Source organism: Eschscholzia californica, unplaced genomic scaffold (genome assembly GCF_041429995.1).
Source record: "Eschscholzia californica isolate CP2 unplaced genomic scaffold, dmEscCali1.0.p SCAF_2, whole genome shotgun sequence".
Taxonomy (NCBI): Eukaryota; Viridiplantae; Streptophyta; class Magnoliopsida; order Ranunculales; family Papaveraceae; genus Eschscholzia; species Eschscholzia californica.
The window spans coordinates 8,370,628-8,392,474 of NW_028238309.1; the positions used below are offsets into that span (position 1 = coordinate 8,370,628).

General features: G+C 33.7%; 1 protein-coding gene and 10 non-coding genes across 11 annotated transcripts in view; all 11 read right to left on the reverse strand.

Annotated features, from left to right (window-relative positions):
* The window catches only part of LOC147555896 (homeobox protein knotted-1-like LET6), a 93,794-nt gene that overhangs the window by 24,249 nt on the left and 47,698 nt on the right, over positions 1 to 21,847 (reverse strand). The gene's annotated exons all lie outside the window — the stretch shown is intronic.
* LOC147555897 (small nucleolar RNA snoR77Y) lies at positions 13,671 to 13,754 on the reverse strand. The gene has a single exon (XR_015235530.1). It is a non-coding gene; the product is annotated as a small nucleolar RNA snoR77Y (small nucleolar RNA).
* Positions 13,787 to 13,934, reverse strand: LOC147555898 (small nucleolar RNA snoR2/U65). The gene has a single exon (XR_015235514.1). It is a non-coding gene; the product is annotated as a small nucleolar RNA snoR2/U65 (small nucleolar RNA).
* Positions 14,504 to 14,599, reverse strand: LOC147555899 (small nucleolar RNA SNORD96 family). Its single transcript, XR_015235475.1, has one exon. It is a non-coding gene; the product is annotated as a small nucleolar RNA SNORD96 family (small nucleolar RNA).
* LOC147555900 (small nucleolar RNA snoR2/U65) lies at positions 15,041 to 15,194 on the reverse strand. Its single transcript, XR_015235513.1, has one exon. It is a non-coding gene; the product is annotated as a small nucleolar RNA snoR2/U65 (small nucleolar RNA).
* On the reverse strand, positions 15,927 to 16,022 carry LOC147555901 (small nucleolar RNA SNORD96 family). Its single transcript, XR_015235471.1, has one exon. It is a non-coding gene; the product is annotated as a small nucleolar RNA SNORD96 family (small nucleolar RNA).
* Positions 16,443 to 16,596, reverse strand: LOC147555902 (small nucleolar RNA snoR2/U65). Its single transcript, XR_015235512.1, has one exon. It is a non-coding gene; the product is annotated as a small nucleolar RNA snoR2/U65 (small nucleolar RNA).
* LOC147555903 (small nucleolar RNA SNORD96 family) lies at positions 17,340 to 17,435 on the reverse strand. The gene has a single exon (XR_015235473.1). It is a non-coding gene; the product is annotated as a small nucleolar RNA SNORD96 family (small nucleolar RNA).
* Positions 17,790 to 17,874, reverse strand: LOC147555904 (small nucleolar RNA snoR77Y). The gene has a single exon (XR_015235529.1). It is a non-coding gene; the product is annotated as a small nucleolar RNA snoR77Y (small nucleolar RNA).
* LOC147555905 (small nucleolar RNA snoR2/U65) lies at positions 17,900 to 18,053 on the reverse strand. The gene has a single exon (XR_015235511.1). It is a non-coding gene; the product is annotated as a small nucleolar RNA snoR2/U65 (small nucleolar RNA).
* LOC147555906 (small nucleolar RNA Z112) lies at positions 18,109 to 18,296 on the reverse strand. The gene has a single exon (XR_015235490.1). It is a non-coding gene; the product is annotated as a small nucleolar RNA Z112 (small nucleolar RNA).

Consider the following 21,847-nt stretch of genomic DNA (forward strand, 5'->3'; position numbering starts at 1 on the left):
ATCACATCTATCCAATCATAACTCATAATTATTAATCATAACTCATAATATTGTGCAAAATATTATCATGAATAACTCTAAATTATTAATTATAACTCATAATTTATTGTGCAAAATATTTCTTATATTTGTGATGAATGAAAATAAACAACTAAGAAAAGATTATACCTTGAAACAATAGATTCTCCTTCCATTGTTGTCTATGAGTCCAATATTGAAGAAAACAATGTTAAACCCTAGAAAAATAGTCCAATAGTTCATCAAAAAGTTCTTTCTCTCTAGAATTCTTTCCCAGAAACTAATTGAAAACTATAAAATCAACTCCAAACACCAAATCCAGATCCATAGATTGAAAAAGCTAACACTAAAGTAAATTGTTGATTTGCTAGAGAAAATCGATCGAACTTCGCCAAAATATCCCCCAACTATGGCCCAAATTAGCAGCTTCTTTGAAATTCTCTAACTAAAATTATGAAACCCCAAATTTTAGAGTTTGTTGTAATTACCCTAAATACAAAAGCCAATACAAAGGTTATTTAAGGTGTGAAAGATGGGGGGCGTTTAGAAATTGTCCTTCAAGCCTATTTCTAAAGTATTTATGGTGCCTAGAAGGATAAAAAGTTACGTTGTCTTTTTAACTAAAAAAAAAACATGAAATTGGGCCTTTGACCCAATTTCTTGTTCGGGATTATAACTTAAAAGGGGAGACGGTGGTATTTTGATGTTTGGCTCCTTTATATTATCCTTTTAGTTTTCTCCAACTTCCCCCAAATTTGGTAAAACCCCCTAAATATGTAATCTTAAATCTAATTGCTATGCAAGATTTTATGATCATCAAATGTAGGTCTACTAAACGTTCAAGGTGTGTTTTATGCATTAAGCAAAACAACTTAATCAAAATAAGAGTTAGAGAAAAAAAACTCTCCTTATATACAAATGTAGCTAGCTAAAACAAGAATTTTATTGAGCATGAAGAGGTACTGTATAAATGATCCAAATTACATGCATATTGTATGTTACAACTAAAAACGGTTCTCCATAAACGTCCTAGAGACCTCTTCTAGAGAGATGACTACAGTTTCTAGTTTGGAGACTTTGAGAACTTCTTAATTGAATTTTGAGTCAGCATTCTCTTACTTGTTTTGTGTGAAACATTATCCGATCAATTAATACATAGAGGTAGGTTACATATCTTCTTTTACGAGAGGGTCACATAGTTTTTTGTTTCTCCTCCCTTAAACTATTTATTAGTGTGTTAGTCATGTGATGAATGTAATAACTTTTGTAGTATCATATATGCCTTCGGAAATAGAATTATTTGTTGTTGTATTTGCCAATTGCGGGAGTTTCTTATCTCACCTGGGACTTTTTCAGTTGTCTATTATTGTGAAGGTTTAGTGCTGTTAGAGAAAATATCATTCTTTTTACTGACACCACCATAGTTACCACCACCGCACGATCACCAATCTCACCGCCACTGCCATCACCACCACCACCACTAAAACTTATACTATCACCACGATTACCACGACCAATACACATTTCAACATTTTTAACTTATTAAAAAGAGTCAAAATATAACATTATTCATTGCAACTTGTCGAAATACTTGAACGTATTGACTTTGTTTGACATGTAATGGAGTACCCCGTTAAACACATAACTGGATGAAGAAACAAAAAATAAAATAAAAATAAGAAGTTTGGAGACACCGAGAAAAATTTAGAGAAACTTTTCTCAAAGAAACATATTCTTAGAGAAACGGTCTCGTGATAAATATTTTTTTTATTTTATGTTGTTTGGTTCGAAAGAAAAAATATCTAATTTTACGATTTGTCATGTACCAGAGTTTGGTTTGTCATTTTTTTTCTCAATTTTGCTCACTATTAAATTCACGAGTTCTTTTTAGAGAGGGAAAATTTTATATTTTAAGTTTTTTTGGGTAACAAAATTTTTAGAGAGAGAAAGTATGGAATTTCTCTGCTATAGGCCAGAATAGAGGAGAGAGAAAGTGAGAGAAAGTGGACGGAGAGATTTCTTTTAGAAAAGGAACATAGAAGGTTAAATAAAATAAATATTCTAGGGATTTGTGTTTTGTATGGAGACTGTACTATTGGACTAGATTTCTATTTGGTTTTTTATTTTGAGTTAAAATCCTATATTAATGTTGGGGTGGATTAAAAGTGGTATTAGGTGTGGGTTTTTGAACCCTAAACCCAAAACTTATGAATTTTAGGGACATTCTTACTATCTAATGGGGGCAAAAAAAAAAAAAATTGAACTCCACTTGACTCATGCCAAAGTGCATCCTAGAGAAACTTCAACTTTGAATTTCAATCAAATTGAGGATTGAGGTAAGATTAATGAGAGATGAAGAAACATAGAACCCTAAGTTCGACGGTTCGAACAAGATGAAGGAGGGGTTGGTGAAAATAGGGAGAACAATTCTAATTTTAGGATTTCAATCAAATTTTCTAATGTGAGCCTTTGATTGATGTACTCTATCAACTCTCAGGACTACACGTAATGCCTTGGATGGCCGGTGAAATAAGGCACAAGATGAGGTACCAAAATGAATTGCAAAGGAACTTTGACATCGGATGACAATTACCATAGTCTCTGGCTCGACATAGCCACGATAGCTCTCAGTATGCGTTAGCTGGAAATGTTAGGCCAAATAGCATTTCTCTTAAATTCAAGATAAAAAATTTGATGATACTTGGTGAATGTAAATTCTACCAGAAAAAATAGAAGGTCATAGAGGTACCAACCATCAATAAACTATAGTATCTTTTATCTCAACTTTTAACTAATTTTGATTTGTCCATGTAGTTATATATGTAATAGGCAAGGTCCACATGCAAATAGTTTTTTTTTGATGAACGGAAATAGCATTAAACAACAAAAGATACAAGGTCTCTAGAGTAGGTTTGGACATCAATATCTGCAAATAGTTAATCATGTGATTGGTTTTTGAAATAAAAACAGTTAGTTGTTGTTGTACATCAATATCTAAATAATCTTGTTCGAGTTTTTAGTAGAAAAATGATTTTTCATTAAGATCCCATAAACACACTTCAAATTCAAGAAAAACACAAAAGCAACTCAGAAAAGGCAAATAACAATAATGAAACAAGATTTATACTGGCAAAGTAGTCATGTTATGAACTTTGGTGAACCAACTATTCTTGACAGTAACTTTCTCAACGTCTCTTCCTTGCTTTGGATCATGCTGAATAGATCTTCTAAGTTTTTCTCTAGTATCTTACTATACTATGAAAGGTAGCACCAAAAGTTGATGCCAAGCCTGCAATGGTTTTACAGATCCCGGGCCCAAGTGTAGCAAGATTTAGCTTCTCCCATCATATGGTTGCTTCATCAGTTGTTGCTAAATTAATGAGGATTTTTGGAGGAAATCTTCTGGGTCACCTGACCCATCATATAGGTTGATCCAAATAATGGTTATCAGTTGATTACGGTCAATGGGTCAAGAAAAGACCAAAAGGATAGTAGGTCAACCCTCGTTAAGTCAACAGGGAAGTGAATCCAAATGAGGTCTGTCACTCACCCGAGAATTGCGGGGGGTGGGCGCCTCAAGCTCTGCCCTGACTCAAATACAACCAGGTAGGTTGTGGGATTTGCGAGAAGTTCAAAGAGGCCACGTAAACAAGCCGATACCCTAAGCGTAAAACACGGGAAGGTAGAAGCGTCACTCACGCTTACCGACTTAATCCGGAACCTTATCAAAGATCTTAAGTATTTACCTAACTTGGACTTCAAGAGTCTCGAGGGAGGAAACATCTCCTAGAGGATCTATCAACTCGAAAAGATATCTATCAAAGATCCTAAAATATAAAAATATATATATATATATATATATATATATATATATATATATATATATATATATATATATATATATATATCAAAACTACGAGATAAGTTCAAAAGGAAACCTTAAATCTCTTAACTACGAAATAGTAGTCTAAATTCCACACTGTGGATCTCAACCGCCTCATCATTACTGTCTATCAACAGTCAGCCAAAACACCATATAAAGGGCATCAAATCACCTTGAACAACGTTAGAACTCAACGGTTCATTCGATACTTAATCTTTTAACTGCAAGGTCAATCTGATTGTCTTGAGCCTCAGAAAGGTTTTCGATCTCTTTGCAGCCCCCCTTCCCCCCTCCCGATTTTCAGGAGTGAGGGCAGGATTGAGCGTAGTAGGAACCAACGGAGGCTGATTCATTCATTACAGCGATATCCATCATCATGTTAACTTTATTCTGACTGATACCATAAGTGACAAATTTTGACATCGACAATATGTCTCGAGGAATGAATGATGTGGATGTACCATCCGAAGTGGTGAACAAATTTTTTTGAGGGATTGAAATGGCTCTTTCTACTTCCTCAATTGATCCATCTCCTTTTGTAATTTCAAAAGAGTGGACTGCATGTGTAGCATGGCTTCTGTATCACGTGTTTTCCCCTCCTTAAACTTTGCAACCGAGACTTTGGGATGATGAGGGTTTTGGTGTTCTAAGAGCATCTCCACTACAAAACTCAAAAACCCCTCTAATTGACTTATGTGTCAAATCTCAATTGAGATTCCCTTTCTTGTATGGTTAAATTGAGTGTCTCTAACTCAAGTGCTTCTCCAATGAAATACTAAAAAAATTCTAATAGTTACAGATGACACACATACATTTAATAGGAAAAACTAGTAAAAAGATAAAAACTTTCTATTGGTCGAAAAATTAAATTTGATGACTCAGACATTTAAGATACTCAGAAGAGACCTCAAAAAATAGAGTTGATAGTTGAGACATCTTAAAATCAAATGATTCCACATCACCTCAAGATCTCAATTGAGTTTTGCATTGTAGAGTTTTGTTTAGAAAAAAATTCTAAAGTCCTAGGTGACACTTATAATTTTAAGATTGAGTTTTGCGTTGGAGATACTTCAAAGCAAAACTCAATTTCAGAAACTCGGAGTGCCATGTAGGATACTAGGATTTTTGGAGTTAAAAAAAAAAAGATCATCTCGAATGCAAAATTCAACTAAGATGCCAAAGATGGCGTTTCGAGGGTGGAATAGAGATATCTCAAGAAATAGAGTGTCCTCTTGAGATATATCTAATTGTCTAATTCACCAGTATTTGAATTTGAACCAACAGAAATCGAGTCTTAGTATATTTCTAAAATAATTAATTATTTCTTTACAAAAATTACCATGCAACATAAATAAAAAAACAACTTTAGAGCTTGCATTGGAGACATACAAGAATTGATGATCTCTATTTTTTTCTCTTAGGAATGAGAATTTCAATTGGTACTTGACAAATATGACTAATTGAATTTTTTTTGAGTTTTTCATTGAAGATGCTCTAATAATGAAAAACCGAATGAACTCTACAGAAAGCGCAGATGATAACCCAGAACTATAACTTGCTTGGGTTTATACTTTATTGGATTCCTCCTGTAGACTTGTGTCAAGTTTGGAATTAATAGTGTTTTTAGTGAAGTTAAGATGTGAAAGAAGATGAAAAGGCGAAAGAAAGGTAATATTTGGAGAGAAATAATTGTGGTGTTGGAAACTTATGTAATTAACGTTATCTATTGAGATAATAAAATGGGAAAACTAAGAACTGTTGTGAAAATAAAAGTAGAGAAGAAGAAAGATAATAGAACTATAAATCAAGAGATAGAGACACAAAAAATTAGATTTGTATTCTTATGTTTGTAAAAGATTTCTCTACTTTGGTACTTTGGTACTTTGATACATTGATAGTTTGATACCTTTTATTCATTAGCAAAGAACCGCTTTATATAGGTATCTTGATGAGTTACATAACCAATAGAGAATCACACAATAATGGTGCTTCAACACAAAGTAATGGTGGAGAACTTATAGTGGTGGGAGTTAGAAAGTGTGGTGGTCATCCACCATATTAGAAATTGCTTTATCAAAAGCTTACTAGAAAAATCTAATGGAACAAAACCATAGTGAAGGGAAAAGAGCACAAATTCTTTCAATATGTTCATCTTTGATGCCCCCATAGTCTGCCTCATTACAATCTTGTTAGGAAAAATCCTGTGGAAAAAATCTTAACGAAGGAAAAATAGTACAGTATGAAAATGTAGTATAACGTGTTTTCATAAAGCTGTTCCCCCTCATGAAGGTTGAGGGCATTGTTCAGCTTTTTATCGTCAACTTCCGTTCGGTATATATATACACAAAAATATAACAAGTAACATTTGACATTTTAATTTGAATTCACATAATGCTTTAAAGTTTATGCATACTTTAGATTGAAGCTTGTTAATCCTTCAGAGATTTTAGTTGAACTCACTTTCTAGTGATTCATTTTATGTATCATATACATCGATAAGAAAACTATAACATCTTGTGAACTAGATGTACTTATCACATTTCAATGTGATTCATTATAAATTCTATGCACAATCCACCTGACACACATAATACGTGTTAAATTCATCATTCGATGAGTATTATTTTAAGATAGTTGTCTTGCCAAAATCTTGTCAAATCTAGTAAGACAAAACTTGAACAAAAGAGAAAAAGACTACAACTTTTGAAAATCAAAACAGTTTTCAAGTACGCATAGTTCATTAAAAACCTTGACAAGGAAAACCCTATGGAACAAAACATTGATGAAGGAAAAAAAGTACAACGTGTTTGACATTTTATATCATATTCTCTCTAGTAAATTACTAATCAGGAATTTTTTCCTTTCTACAAGAGTAAATTGATTATGGCCTATTTCAAGATTTTCTTTACTCGAATACTTTTTTTCAATACTCTAATCTGAAACTTTGGTAAACTCTTCAGGAGTCTAAGATTTATCAATGCTTCATAACTCAAATTGAGAATTCTGTAATTCATATAGAGGATTTATAAATATAAGTCAAGCTCTTTATAGATTAAATGACTTTCACTTCTTACATATATCTACTTATTGCCTTCAGGGTAATTCGTTGTTGGTGCTTCGACTTCATGTCTGAAGCTTTCATTATTTTCTATGAAAATCCATAAGTAATGAAGTATTTCGTTAAAATTTGACCAATTACTAAAAAAGTAATTTCGGATCAATATGCTCCCAATAACTACTATTTTCAGAAATACATCGTCTGAAATGATTTATTGATTTCTCAAATTTTCACAACATACATAGTTCAATGATCTCATATATGTAATATGTGCCTAAGTAAAAGAATGATGTATGTTTTTAGACATATCCTCATCTGGAGAATTTATTAGGAATATGAATTACATCTATTTCTAATTTTATAGCCTCCTTAGGAGGATTCTTTTATAAAATTATTCCTTCAGTGTCTAGGAGTACTATATGTTACTTTGATTAACTTTGATCGTTTTTCATGACTTTTAGTTGTGTATGACATATTAAACTCTAGAAAATATTAATATTTGGCGGTACAAGTCTCCGTATATTGATTCCAAATGAGGGACTTGATTATTTTCAAGTATTTTACGACTTTAGATGTAGGACTTCCCCCTAATGTCGATAGATTTTCGTCTTATTTGCATATTTCAAGGATGTGACAAAGACGAAAGAAAAATCAATTGCTTCAGACAAATTTTGATTTTGATTTTCATATCGTATGATCTATAAGACCAAAATTGCTATCTAATCACAACTTCATGTGTGAGCAATTTGTTCCAGCATCACATCTTCAGGTGCGATTGATTGCATGTGAGATATATCATCTTCATGTAATTTTTTTTCTACTCCATTAGAATCCATCATCACTTTCTTTTTGGGTATTACAAGTTTACAACTTCAGGTGTAATATGAAAGCGATATTTAACAAATTCTATTTTCCAAAAATTTACAACTCATCACCGTCTAAAGACGTGAAAGAAAATATTACCGCCACTTGAATAAATATTTTGAATTCGGTGTAGTATTTTTCTTACCACAAGTTCAGTTGTAGTCTCTTACGGATCGATGGAAAATAATTCCAATACTGAAATATTAATATTTCTCATTCTTCGGAAATGTAACCAAATTTTGATTTGCAAGGGTTTACCTTTTTGGTGATAATTAACCAACTCATAATGGTTATATATTTTCATCCTTAGAGATTTGATTTATTATCATCTCATAGAAATTTTATGAGATGATAGTGGGAAGGGTGCTTAACCTCTTAAGAGGAGCACCACACTATGTCTCACCACTAATGTGGGATTGCTTTACAACACACCCTCCCAAGACCACATCACAGTGAGGCAAATCGTGTTGATAACGTGTTATAGGATGATGCGGACTGCGGACCAACCTTCTGGTCTGTTGGTGATGTTATCCGTTTTGACACAACTAGGTCTCACGGTTTTAAGAGCCCTCACTAGGGAAGGGTGCTTAACCTCTTAAGAGGAGCACCACACTCCGTCTCACCACCGATGTCGGATTGCTTTACAACAAGAATATCTCCAAAGCAAGATTCAAATTGAAAAAAAGTAAAAAAATTCTAAGCAACAGTTAGGATTTTTGAGTTTTACAAAAAGATCTCTCAAATTTAAAACTCAATTTAGGTCTGATGATGTGAGAACATGTAATTTTAAGATGTCTCAAGAGGAAGCCCAACTTTTGAGATTCGAGAATCTCAATTGTCCACTCATTATTAAAATCTCAATTGTCCACTCAATATTAAAATATCCGTTGTCCACTCAATATTAAAAGCAAAACTACCCGTCTAGGAAATTAAACCTTCGTAATTTCTAAGTTTTTAGAGTGTTGCATGGTAGATGTCTAAGTTGAAGGTCTTAATAGTGATATCTAGAAAAGAAATTTTCGGTGGAAACTTGAGACATAGGAAATTTTGAGTATATTTTTCAGTTTTGCATTGAAGATGCTCTAAGGATGTGGATATACCTTAAGACTCTCAAAAGTTGTGTATTAATACTTAATACCATCACCAAGTCATAATCGCAAGCCATTCATTCACCAAATAAATCTCAAAGAAATAGAACTCTACAGTGCAACATGCTACCTGAATAGAAGTTTTTCTAGGCATTTTATATGTGGTGAAATTAAATGGATGCTTATAAAATCAATGGGTAATCTATTGAAACTAACAGGAAGAATGGGTAGCTGAAGAGGATCAACAAGGAGATATTTTTCCTTGAATCCCAAGTCTTAGACTCTAAAATGGGGCCATGACATTAACTCCTTGTTCTTTTGGCCAACAAACCTAAAGCTTTTTCTCATGTCTACTTGGCCCCTCCACGACTTAGAATATGTGGGGATTGAGGTTTTTCACCAGGTCTCAGCCTCATTTCTTTTTCATATGGAAATAGTGGACATGGTTGATTTGTTGATGTGATCTTTTTAGGGTTAATTTTCATTCCAGACGGTAATTTGTGACAATTAGTCATTTAAAACTTATCTACCTCACCATATTTTCTTTCCTCCATGTTACCAAATTTTCCGATTCACATTTTGTTCATGGGTGTAGGAGGTCATCAACTGATAACATTTTCCAGTGACTTTCAATTTTTATTTAGTTATGTAGGTTTTAGAAATTATTTTTTATTTGAATAATTCATCTTCTGATGACATCCAAATATCCAATCAAGAGAATAATCACAACATGATGAAAAAATGAGTGAATACTTGATAAAAAACTAATGAATGTGGGAAAATATAAGATTTGTATGATTATGAGACAAAAACCCCTACTTTATTTATTACACATATTTGTTTCGTTGAATTTATTTATCACACAAATTCGTATAATAAGAGACAAAACTCCCTACTTTCTATCTTTCTTTAATCAAAAGGTAAAAATATTATGAATATGTTTAGTTTGAGTAAAACCCCCCTTATATATATAGTGTTAACTGTTTACATAAACTACAATAAAGTCCAAGTGCTCAATATGATCACTGTTGTATTTATTGCCTAACAAGCAAAGAGATCGTTCAATAATCAGAAAGTTACCAACTAGTTGGGAAGATCTTAGAAAATACACAAAAAATTACCTACTTTATTTTTTGATACATCTTCATAAATATCTATGCTCCACATTTTTAAGGGCCACCATACAAATGTAATGCAGGCAATAAAGGAGGGTTCAATCACCAGAATGTCACCAACTAGTAGGGGGGGAGAAGATTCACTTTTTTTTTTTTGATGAGATATATAAGATAAACTATAAACTACAATATTCATACATGGATGCACTCTTTTTTTTTGTTGAAAGCAGAAATAAAAGATGGAATTACATTCCATATCTTGCAATGAAGATTTTTCCGTCTCCATTTAGCAAGAGCGTCCCGCCTTTGAATTGCATTTTCTAGGAGTATATGAGAATTTGATGGATATGAAGTGATGTTTAAGTCGAAGAATCTCTGTTATTATTTTTCTGGATTGCCAATGTATTGCTTTGTATTGATTATCGATGTGCTTTATGATGTTTTGGTTGTCACTTTCTATATGTAAATGTTGTAATTGGAGTTGGATGGCCCATTGGATGCCATAGAGTAAAGCTAGACATTCACATCCCTCTGCATTCTGTCATCGAACTGTGTCTGCTACTGCGATTATGAATTGTGCTTCATCGTCATGAATAATGCATCCTATCCCTGTCGGTTCCGTGAGTGATATGAAAGAGGCGTCCACATTGATCTTGAGAAATGGTGTCGGTGGAGGTCTCCATTGTTGTTGCTGTGATTTTTTCTTGCTTATATGAGATATTATAGAGTCTACTTTGAGAGGAGTGGTTGACGTCATATTGATTCTGGTGATCATTTGTATAGGAGATTGTTTATGATTGGTGAAGCAATTTTCGCACCTAGCTTTCCAGATAAACCATAAAATTTTAGCGTATAAAGCAGTTGTTTCCTAATCTAGTTCTTTCCATTGTTGCATCCATTGCCTTACCATGGTCCATGGTTAACTGTTCTGTTCTATCTTGGAAGTGAAACCAAATAGCTTTAGCGTACGCACATTGTAACAGAACATGGTCTAATGTTTCTGTATCGTCACCATTGATACAAGTATAGATGTTAGCGATATACTGCTCATTTTGTCTCTTACTGGTAGACAGTCTGTACAAGATTCATTTAGAAAATACACAAAAAATTGCCTACTTTATTTATTGATGCATCTTCAGGACATCCCCAACAATACTCCATCACACCAAAAATTTGGGTTTATGTAGTTTTGGTTTTCACCGAATCGTACTGGACAAGGGCAAAACTATCTAGTCCATAAATTGTGTCGCATCAACTCTTCATCCTACCATTTGGTGGTGGGATGGATAGAACCGATTCAATATTGGGTTTTTTATTTGGCCCTTTTCATCTATTTTAGTCCTTTTGATATTTTTCGTTTTGCGTTTGATCCGATCAAATAATAAAAAATTAAACATCCTAATTTATTAGACTATGCTAAAATATTTTAAATAAACCACCATAACTATTCTTATTTATACACCCTTGTTAATAACACATAATCAATTTGTAATGATTTATCATTTCAATTGTAATGACTATCGTAGTCACTTTCTAAAAAAAAAAAAAAAAAACACTTTCTTTTTTGTTGAAAAAAAAAGGAAAACACTTGTGAGGAAACTTTTGAAACACCTTTTTAAATTAATAAATGGGTCTCATTTCAATGTGTGCTTTAGGTCAACTTGCACCAGCATTGAGTTCCTTCAAAGGACTTTCTGGTGGGGAAAATCCAAAACCTTCCACACTATTAGCTGGTCTGCCATCTGCAAACCTCGCAAATTAGGCGGATTAGGGTTTCGTCTTCCCCTTCTTGCTCTGGGTTCAGGTACTCAAAGGCAAATATTTTCCCAAATTTAACAAACCCACTCCTCCTAAACCAAATCACTCCTGGCCCTGGAAATCTATTAGTAAACAGTTCACTCAAACATAAAGTATCATCTTCTGGGACGTAAACCTAGGTAGTCACATCAACATCTGGTATGATTATTGGATTCCCAACCATCCCCCCTATAACTAATCGGAACGACTCGAATCTTGAATGGATTGCCCAACTTATTACTAATAATACCTGGAATATGAATGTTATTAACAATTGTTTTGACAGCTATATTTGAAGCTCCATAGCTAGTATAAATCTGCAGGCAGACCAGGCACACAAACCAACGTGGACACTAACAAAATCTGGTACTTTCTCTATTAAATCAATGTATAATTTTTTTCGAACATGAAGCTCAGAACCAATGCATGACCAAAACGACTAGTTCTTCATATGGAATATGAACACGATCCCTGGAATTAAGTTATTTTTATGGAAATGTTACACTAACAGTCTACCAGTTAAGGACAAAATTGGCAAGTTTATTGGCAACTCTTACTCTTGCATCAATTGTAATGATATTGAAACCTTGGACCATGTGATATTACATTGTACCTATGCGAGAACAATATTTCCACTTTCAGGTCAGAACGGAACACCTAAACACGGTTATTCTGTGGATTAAACAATGAAAGAACTTAGACGAAGACACAACTACTTTATATGCCAAAATACTATGGTTCATATGGAAAGCCAGGTGCGAAAACTGCTTTTCGAATAAGAAACAAACCCCTATCCAGACGATCACCCGGATAAACAATTCCTCGAATACTCCGCTCAAAATTGAGTCTATTACAACTAACAAATGCAGGGAAAAACTAGAGAAACAAAAATGGAGACCTCCATCGACACCATTCCTTAAGTTGAATGTTGACGCTTCCTTCTCCAAACTCACCGAACCAGTGACGAATCAAACTTCATCATAGCGACAGCTGACACAGTGCGATGCCAACGAGGTCGAACCCAGTTACAAAAACGTAAGAAATGGTGGCAGGTGAGATGAACACACTACGTTTAGAGAGTGTCATACGACATTTCGAAGGTTGAATCTAGTCCTTGTAACATACTTACTTTCTTGACAACTCTCAGATAATTTCTAACGGTAGAATCAAGTCCAAAAATTGGATCAAGTTAGAGTAAACAACCCCATAACCACACTTCTTAACCAATGACTAGCTGCGAGAGATCAAGTCAATCAAGTGAAAAATAGTTCCACCGCCTTCTACAAGCCAGATACTCAAACAGTAACAGATTGCTCAAATCAACCTTGCTTAAATTTACAATCATTGCAATGTGAAATTGTGAATAGAAAACAAAGATACCTAGTAAGACTTCCTAAATATAAATTGAGATTTTCTTGCAAATACAAGAATTTAATAAACCAATTCAGCCCCGAAAGATGGTGTTCTTTATAATAAATGATTTCCTCATTGGCATCTCAATCAAACTCAAAATCATATATTTCACTACTAAAACAAAATGCACCAAAAAAGTTAAAGAGAGAGAGAAAGAATATATGTCTCATGGCCAGTCCCAAGAGGTAACGGCAGCAACACTGCATCCCCAAGGCGATGGAATATGAGACCGTTTCCTTTAAAACGGTGAATCATATTAATGATCCAACGTCAATAGAAACTTTTTTTCCGACGTTTACTTTTGAGTTTTACGAACATAAAAGAAAAGTTCGCCCCATTTTAACAAGTTAAGAGATTTTCAGCCAGAAAATCATCTCCGTCGTTTTTCAAAACCTATAACAAAAAAAAACCCTAATTATAATCAATGATCAATGAAGAAGCCTCAGGTAATCAGCCGTGTTTTAACATCAATTATGATCAGCCGGTAATTCCAAATAATGTTTAATCTTCATTGACTTAATAAAAACAAAATAAAAATTCAAACTTTGGAAAATGTAATCGTAGTAAACGGTTCTGTGAAAGAACGGGATAAAATCAGTTCACAGATTCCAATCAGCATACGAAATATGAAATTTGTTTGGGTCCAATCATAGCATTGTCAGTCATTCTTTAAATTAGTAACTAAAAGAAGATAGAGAAATTATGCATTAGGGTTTTGGGATGGGAAGATGAGAAAGAAGTCATCTCCGATCCCCTAAACAACATATATTTAAATAAGGGGTTTTGTCCCAATTGACATACCAATAATAGGCAATGGCAACTCTAATTGCCAGCAATTATGTCTTTGTTACTAGAAAGAAGATCCTAATCTTATGAGTCAAAAATATCACATGATAAAGCTCAAACTCAAAGGAGGGCAACTTGGATTTCAAAGGGAAGTCTTTCTGGCTTTTACATAGTATATATGTAAAAAGAAAAGACAGTGCTCAATCTGCTAGTGGACAATGATGGTAGTAAGACTTCCTAAATATATATTGATATTCTCTTGCAAATACAAGAACTCAATTATGAAGACAACCATCATTCTTTCCAATTACAATGTATGTTTTGTATTTTTCTCTCTTCAAAATCTTAGCTGCAAATAGCCTAAATATAGTCCATTGATGATACAGCAATCTCCTATTTCATATCAATGTCTTCCAATAATCGGCAAAAATAAAAAACCACCCCAAGTAATCACTGGCGAAAGAGAGATGGGTAAAACAGAGAGCCTCAGAATTGCATACATGTCAACACGAGGCAATAAGCCAGTTCAGTCCCGAAAGATGGTGTTCTATATAATAAATGATTTCCTCATTGGCAACTCAATCAAACTCAATATTTCACTACTAAAACAAAATGCACCAAAGAAGTAAAACAAACTGCACCAAACAATTTAGAGAGAGAGAATGTATGTCTCATGGCCAGTCCCAAGAGGTAACGGCAGCAACGCTGCATCCCCAAGGCGATGGAATATGAGACCGTTCCCTTTAAACGGTGAATCACAATATGATCCAACAACGTCAATAGAAACTTTTTTTCCGACGTTTACTTTTGAGTTTTACGAACATAAAAAAAAGTTCGCCCCATTTTAACAAGTTAAGAGATTTTCAGCCAGAAAATCATCTCCGTCGCTTTCAAATCATAAAAAATTCAATCTAATGATTATAATCAAAGATGAAGTCTAAGGTAATCAGCCGATAATTCCAAATAATGCTTCATATTCATTCACTTCAAAAACAGAATAAAAATTGAAACTTTCAAAAGATGTAAACGCAGTAATCGGCTCTGTAAATGAATGGATATTAAATCAATTCACAGATTCCTATCAGCATACGAAATATGAAATTTGTTTAGGTCCAATCATAGCATTGCCGGTCATTGCCATTTCAAAACTACCGTCAACGTGGCATCAGACCACATAAATCAAGAGACTAATGAAAAGCCCTCAAGTTCTCTTTCCAAATCACACAAGCAACGAAATCAGAACATGTCAACCAGCAAAACTAGACGAGGCACTTTCTATCAATGGGTTTGCTACCTCATCAGGATTGCTCTCTCTTTTGATAAATTCAAATTTAGAAATCAAAAACACCTAACCGACAATTTCTAATAGCAGAATCAAGTCCACAAATTGAATCAAATACAAGTAATAACACCATAACCACACTTGTTAACCTTCAATTTTTTCTCTCCTTGATCAACCCAACTTCCTTTCTAATATCAATAGATAGAAGACTATCCTAATCTTAGGGGTCCAAAATATAACTTGATAAAGCTCAAAGGGGGGTCTAGGATGTTGAAGGAAACCAATTTTTTTGCTTTTTAAATATGTAAAAAGAAAAGGCAACGCTCAATCAGATAGTGAACAAAAGATGGGTGGTACGAGTAGCTCAATATATATTGAGATTTTCCTGCAAACACAAGAATTCAATTTAGGAGGACAACGATCATTCTTTACATTTACAATCTATGTATATTCTTCTCTCTTCAAAACCTTAGCTGCAAATATCCGAAATATAATCCATTTATGATACACCAATACACTAATCTCCTATTTCATATCAAATGGCATCGTTTAATCTGCAAAAACAAATCCCACAACCAAATAATCACTAGAGAAAAAGAGATAGAGAAATTGAGAAACCAGAGAGCCTCAGAATTGCAGAATTGTCAACAAAAGGCAATAAGCCAATTCAGTCCCGAAAGATGGTGTTCTTTATAATATATGATTTCCTCATTGGCAACTCAATCAAACTCAATATTTCACTACTAAAACAAAATGCAACAAACAAGATAAAGAGAGACTTTCATCAAAAAAAAAAAAGTTATAGATAGAGAATGTATGTCTCATGGCCAGTCCCAAGAGGTAACGGCAGCAACGCTGCATCCCCAAGGCGATGGAATATGAGACCTTTTCCTTTAAAACGGTGTATCAAATTAATGATCCAACAACGTCAATAGAAACTTTTTTTCCGACGTTTACTTCTGAGTTTTACGAACATAAAAAAAGTTCGCCCCACTTAAACAAGTTAAGAGATTTTCAGCCAGAAAATCATCTCCGTCGTTTTTCAAATCAAAGATGAAGCCTCAGGTAATCAGCCAGTAATCCCAAATAATGTTTCATCTTCATTCACTTTAAAAACAGAAGATACAAAACTTGAAAAAAATGTAATCGTAGTAAACGGCTCTGTGAATGAATGGAGATATAATCAGTTCACAGATTCCTATCAGCATACGAAATATGAAATTTATTTAGGCCCAATCATAGCATTGTCAGTCATTGTCATTTCAAAACTACCGTCAACGTGGCATCAGACCAAATCAATCAGAAAAAATAACAAGAAATAAAATTGAAGATTTAAGAGACTAATGAAAAACCCTCAGATTCTATTTTCAAACCACCCCACAACAAAATCATAACATTCCCACCACCAAAACTTGACGAGGTACTTACCATCAATGGATTTGCTTCCTCACAAGTATTTCTCTCTTGAGAAATTCAAACTTACAAATAAAATACGCCTAATTTTATGGTTTGATTAGGGTGAAGGTTGAATCTACTCTTTCTTGTAACATAATATCAAAATTAAGCCCAAAATTTGAATCAAACCCAAGTAATAACACCATAGCCACACCAATTAACCTTCAGTTTTCTAATATCAATAACCTTAGGAGTCAAAAATATAACATGATAAAGCTCAAAAGAGGGCAAGTAGAATTTTGAAGGAAACCAATTTTTTTTACTTCTAAATATGCAAAGATAAAAGACAATGTTCAATGTGATATTGAACAAAGATGGTTGGGTATGACTTGCTCAATATATATATATATAGAGATTATCTTGCAAAAATTCAAGAATTCAATTTAAGAAGGCAACCCTCGTTCTTTAAATTTACAATGTATGTATTATATTCTTCTCTTCAAACCCTTAGCTGCAAAAACCCATTTATGATACACCACCCTCTGATTTCATATCAAATGTTCCTTCAATCTGCAAAAACAAAAAAAACACAAACAAGTATTCACTAGAGAAAGAGAGCTAGAGAGATAGGTCAAACAGAGAGCCTCAGAATTGCAGAATTGTCAACACAAGGCAATAAGCCAATTCAGTCCCGAAAGATGGTGTTCTTTATAATAAATGATTTCCTCATTGGCATTTCAATCAAACTCAATATCATATATTTCACTACTAAAACAAAATGAGCCAAAAAAGTAAAAGAGAAAGAGAGAAAGAATGTATGTCTCATGGCCAGTCCCAAGAGGTAACGGCAGCAACGCTGCATCCCCAAGGCGATGGAATATGAGACCGTTTCCTTTAAAACGGTGAATCAAATTAATGATCCAACAACGTAAATAGAAACTTTTTTTCCGACGTTTACTTTTGAGTTTTACGAACATAAAAAAAAGTTCGCCCCATTTTAACAAGTTAAGAGATTTTCAGCCAGAAAATCATCTCCGTCGTTTTTCAAACCCTAAAACAAAAAAACCCTAATTATAATCAATAATCAATGAAGAAGCCTCAGGTAATCAGCCGTGTTTTAACATCAATTATTGATCAGCCGGTAATTCCAAATAATGTTTCATCTTCATTGACTTCAAAGAAAAAATACAAACTTTAATAAAATGTAATCGCAGTAAACGGCTCTGTGAATGAATGGGATTAAATCAGTTCACAGATTCCTATCAGCATACGAAATATGAAATTTGTTTAGGTCCAATCATAGCATTGTCGGTCATTGTCATTTTTTAGACTACCGTCAACGTGGCATCGGACCAAATCAATCGGAAAAAATTACTAAAAATTGAAGATTGAAGAGACTAAATGAAAAAAACCCTCAGATTCCCTTTCCAAATCACACACACAACGAAATCAAAACATTCCGACCACCAGAACTTGACGAGATCGAACCAGAAACCAGTTACGAAAACGTAAGAAATGGTGGCGGGTGAGATGAAAACGCTGCGTTTAAAGTGTCATACGGCACTTCCTATCAATGGGTTTGCTTCCTCATCGGGATTTTTCAATCTCTCTTCTGATTAATTCAAACTTAGAAATCAAAAACAACTATCATATCTAAGCAATAACTAGATATATTTTGGATCTGAAAGAGAACCCCTAAAATATAGACATGAGAGAACTGGAATCATGTTTTAGGTTTACTGATTATCTAGAGAGGGAAAAGGGCGTTTATATAAACTTCTAAACCCTAACCCTAATGATCTTCGCTTCTCAGTCGGCGTGAAGAATAGGCTTAAGTGGGCCGTTTTGCGTGGACCAGTTATTTTGGGAGGGATGGTTAGGGCCTTAGGGGCACAAAGACATGGAACAAGTTTGGGATATGTTATTGAGGGCTTGGGCAAAACGCCCAAAATGAGACCCACAATAAGATGCAGGCCCACGTCAGAGATGAATTTAGGGGCAGGTCCTTTTGGTCAGACAGGGTATTTAAATGGCGAAAAGGGCATTGCTTTTTCGAGAAATTACGAAAAAACCGACCCCAAAAAACGCACCAAAACTCTGACTCCCCTCCCTACTTTGACACACAACCGTCCCATCCAATTAATTCAAGAAGTGTCTCAATTCAATCCCACCTCTTTTTCTTCCTTTTTTTTTCTTTCTCTCTCTAAAAACCTTTCTTCTTCCCAGATATTTATTTTCTGCCATTATTGTAAAAGTGAAACCTTCCCAAAAAATTCAAAAAATCTTGCTTCTTCCCAGATCTCCTTCAATCCTTCCTGGATTTGAAGTAAAATAGACTTCACTTGGAAGCTAAAAATCGAACCTTGCTTCTTCCCGAATCTGTTTTTCAACATCCTCTTCACTTGGAAATTTGAGTATCCATTAGATCTTCAACACCATCTTCTTGTTTTTTTTTTTTCCTAACCTCTTCTTGTTTTTTTTTCAACATCCTCTTCACTTGTTTTTTTCAACAAACTCTTTTGCTGATAGGGTTTTTGAATGGGTCCGAGTTTGTTAACAAGATCGGGCTTCTAATAAGGTTTTTGAGTTTCTCCTTTCCTTGAGTTTCTTTTTTGTAGTTTCTATTTTTAGATAGAGTTACTGAATTTATGTTTCGATTAGGGTTTTCGAGTTTCTTAAAAATGGGTTTATGTTTTTTCCTTTCCTTGATGGAGATGGTAAACCCGAAGACACCACAAAAGACGACTAAACGTGTGACGAATGTCGATACATTCATCCAAAAATGGAAGCTAATTTACTGAAAGTATCTCGGGAACTATAAGATTTACTGGACATTTGTAAATGTACTATAAATAAGTAACTTTACAAATTTTAAAATTTACTGGACATTTGTGAATGTACTATAAATAAACTAATTTACTCGACATTTGCAAATGCACTAAAAATGTAACAAATTTGCTTTCAAACTATAATCTAAATGAGGGAATATAATCTAAATGAGGGAATATATTCAATGGACGGTAAATTTTTTAACGTACAGACAAATATATGTACAAAGAGAAACTGTTTTGGTAACAATTTTGTTTTGTTAACAATTTTGTTTTGGTAAAAAACTGTAGAAGGAGAAACTTGAACACTAGGTTCTTATTCAAAATTAAAATATTCTCTCTCCAATCTTAACTACTTTCCTCGTTTTTGGTAGTTTTCATTGATTTGTTTCCATATATTTTTTGGTAGTTTCCCATTGATTAGATTCTCTCTGTATTTTCTCTTCTTTTTAAACAAGTTTTCTCTCTCCAATCTTAACTTCTTTCCTTCTCTCAAACATTCTCTTCTTATATGATGGACAATTATAGGACATTCTTTCTAAAACGTAAATTATTTTCAAGGAAAATTTATAGAATATTTTTTTTTTATACTGTAAATTTTTTTATTTACTGGACACTTTTGTACTGGGAATTATCTTGTGTACGGGGAATTATTTTATTATGTACTAGCTATTTGGTTATTTACTAGATACTTTTGTACCGGGAATTTACTTGTGTACCGGGAATTTGCTTGTGTACCGGGAATTATTTTATGTACTGGCCATTTGGTTAGGTACTAGACAATTTTGTATTGGGGATTTTCTTGTGTACCGGGAGTTGTTTTATGTACTAGCCTTTTGGTTATGTACGAGACACTTTTGTACAGGAAATTTTCTTGTGTGCCGGGAATTGTTTCATGTACCAGTCATTTGATTATGTGCTGAACACTTTTTGTACTGGGAATTTTCTTGTGTACCGGGAATTGTTTTATGTACTTGTCATTTGGTTATGTACCGGGAAGTAACTCTAAATCTGATTTCTTCACTATTACATGTTTATCAAATCTTCATTCTTCACTATAAGCTCTGTTTCTAAACCTAAATTTGAAATTTCTCCAAAATCCATGAATCTCTGTTCAAGAAAAAGATTTCACGTTGCAACCTTCACAAAATAAGGAAAAAGATAGAAATATAAGACGAAGGAAACTAAAAAATGTACACTAAACTTCCACATAACAAGGGAACGTGGGAACTGATCGGGAATGATAAAATGTAGTGGGAACTGAGGAATGTACATTACATTTCCTCATAAACTTGGTAATGAATCTCCTCTAAAACTAACATTTATCATCATCATCTTCAACAAAAAAAAACAACTTTGTACGTAAAAAACATTCTCAATATCATAATCAAATGTATCAGAAAATTTCATTTACATATATGAAACAATTTTGATTCACACATGTAAAGAATTTCAATCCTACAAATCAATTAATAAGAATGAAATTAGGGTCTTGAATTTAGATCTAAACCTCTTTGATCTAAACCTCTTTGGTCTTCACCCAAAAGAAAAATACCAGATCTAAACTTGGTAATGAATCTTCTCTAAAACTAACGAAGCCCTCTCCAAGATCATAATCTAAATTGGTTGGTGATCAATCTTTATAAAAAAAATGAAACGAATCTCTCTTCAATAGAAGCTCTGTTTCTGAATCCAAATCTGATATTTCTCCAAAATCCATGAATCTATGTTGAATAAAAAAGTTTTCTTCCCCATTAAACTTTCACTAAATCATCATTCTTCACCATATTCACTATATCAAAAATCATTGTTAAAGAAAAAAGTTGGTACCAAAGAGATAAAGAGGAAGATCTGAACTAAAAATTTAGAGAGAGAAAGTAAGATTTCTGCAAAAAAAATTACAGAGAGAGAATATAAGAAATTGATAAAGATGGTGATGAAAATATGGTAAGAAATATAGGAAATGAAATTTAAAGTAAGAAATAAAATCTCTCCATAGATTTCTTTCCAGAAGAAAAAGGAAGGAAAGATCTATTATGTACGGCACAAGGGTATTCCAGGAAGGGAAAAAGAAAAAGGAAAAGGAAAGTTGTCACTGACCGTCCTTTTCTGGCTTTAGGACCTGCGGCTAATTGACACGCTGCAGTGGGGCTGGGTCTTATTGGGAGGGCTTTTTTTGGTCCTCTCCCTCAAAAATCCTATGTTATTTACACTCACACTTAAACCGATTTTTTACCCTAACACACTCACTTTTCTCTACGCTCACGTGTTGGTCAAATGCCTTGAACAATTTTCGCCAGTAAGATGAAACTGATTCCAT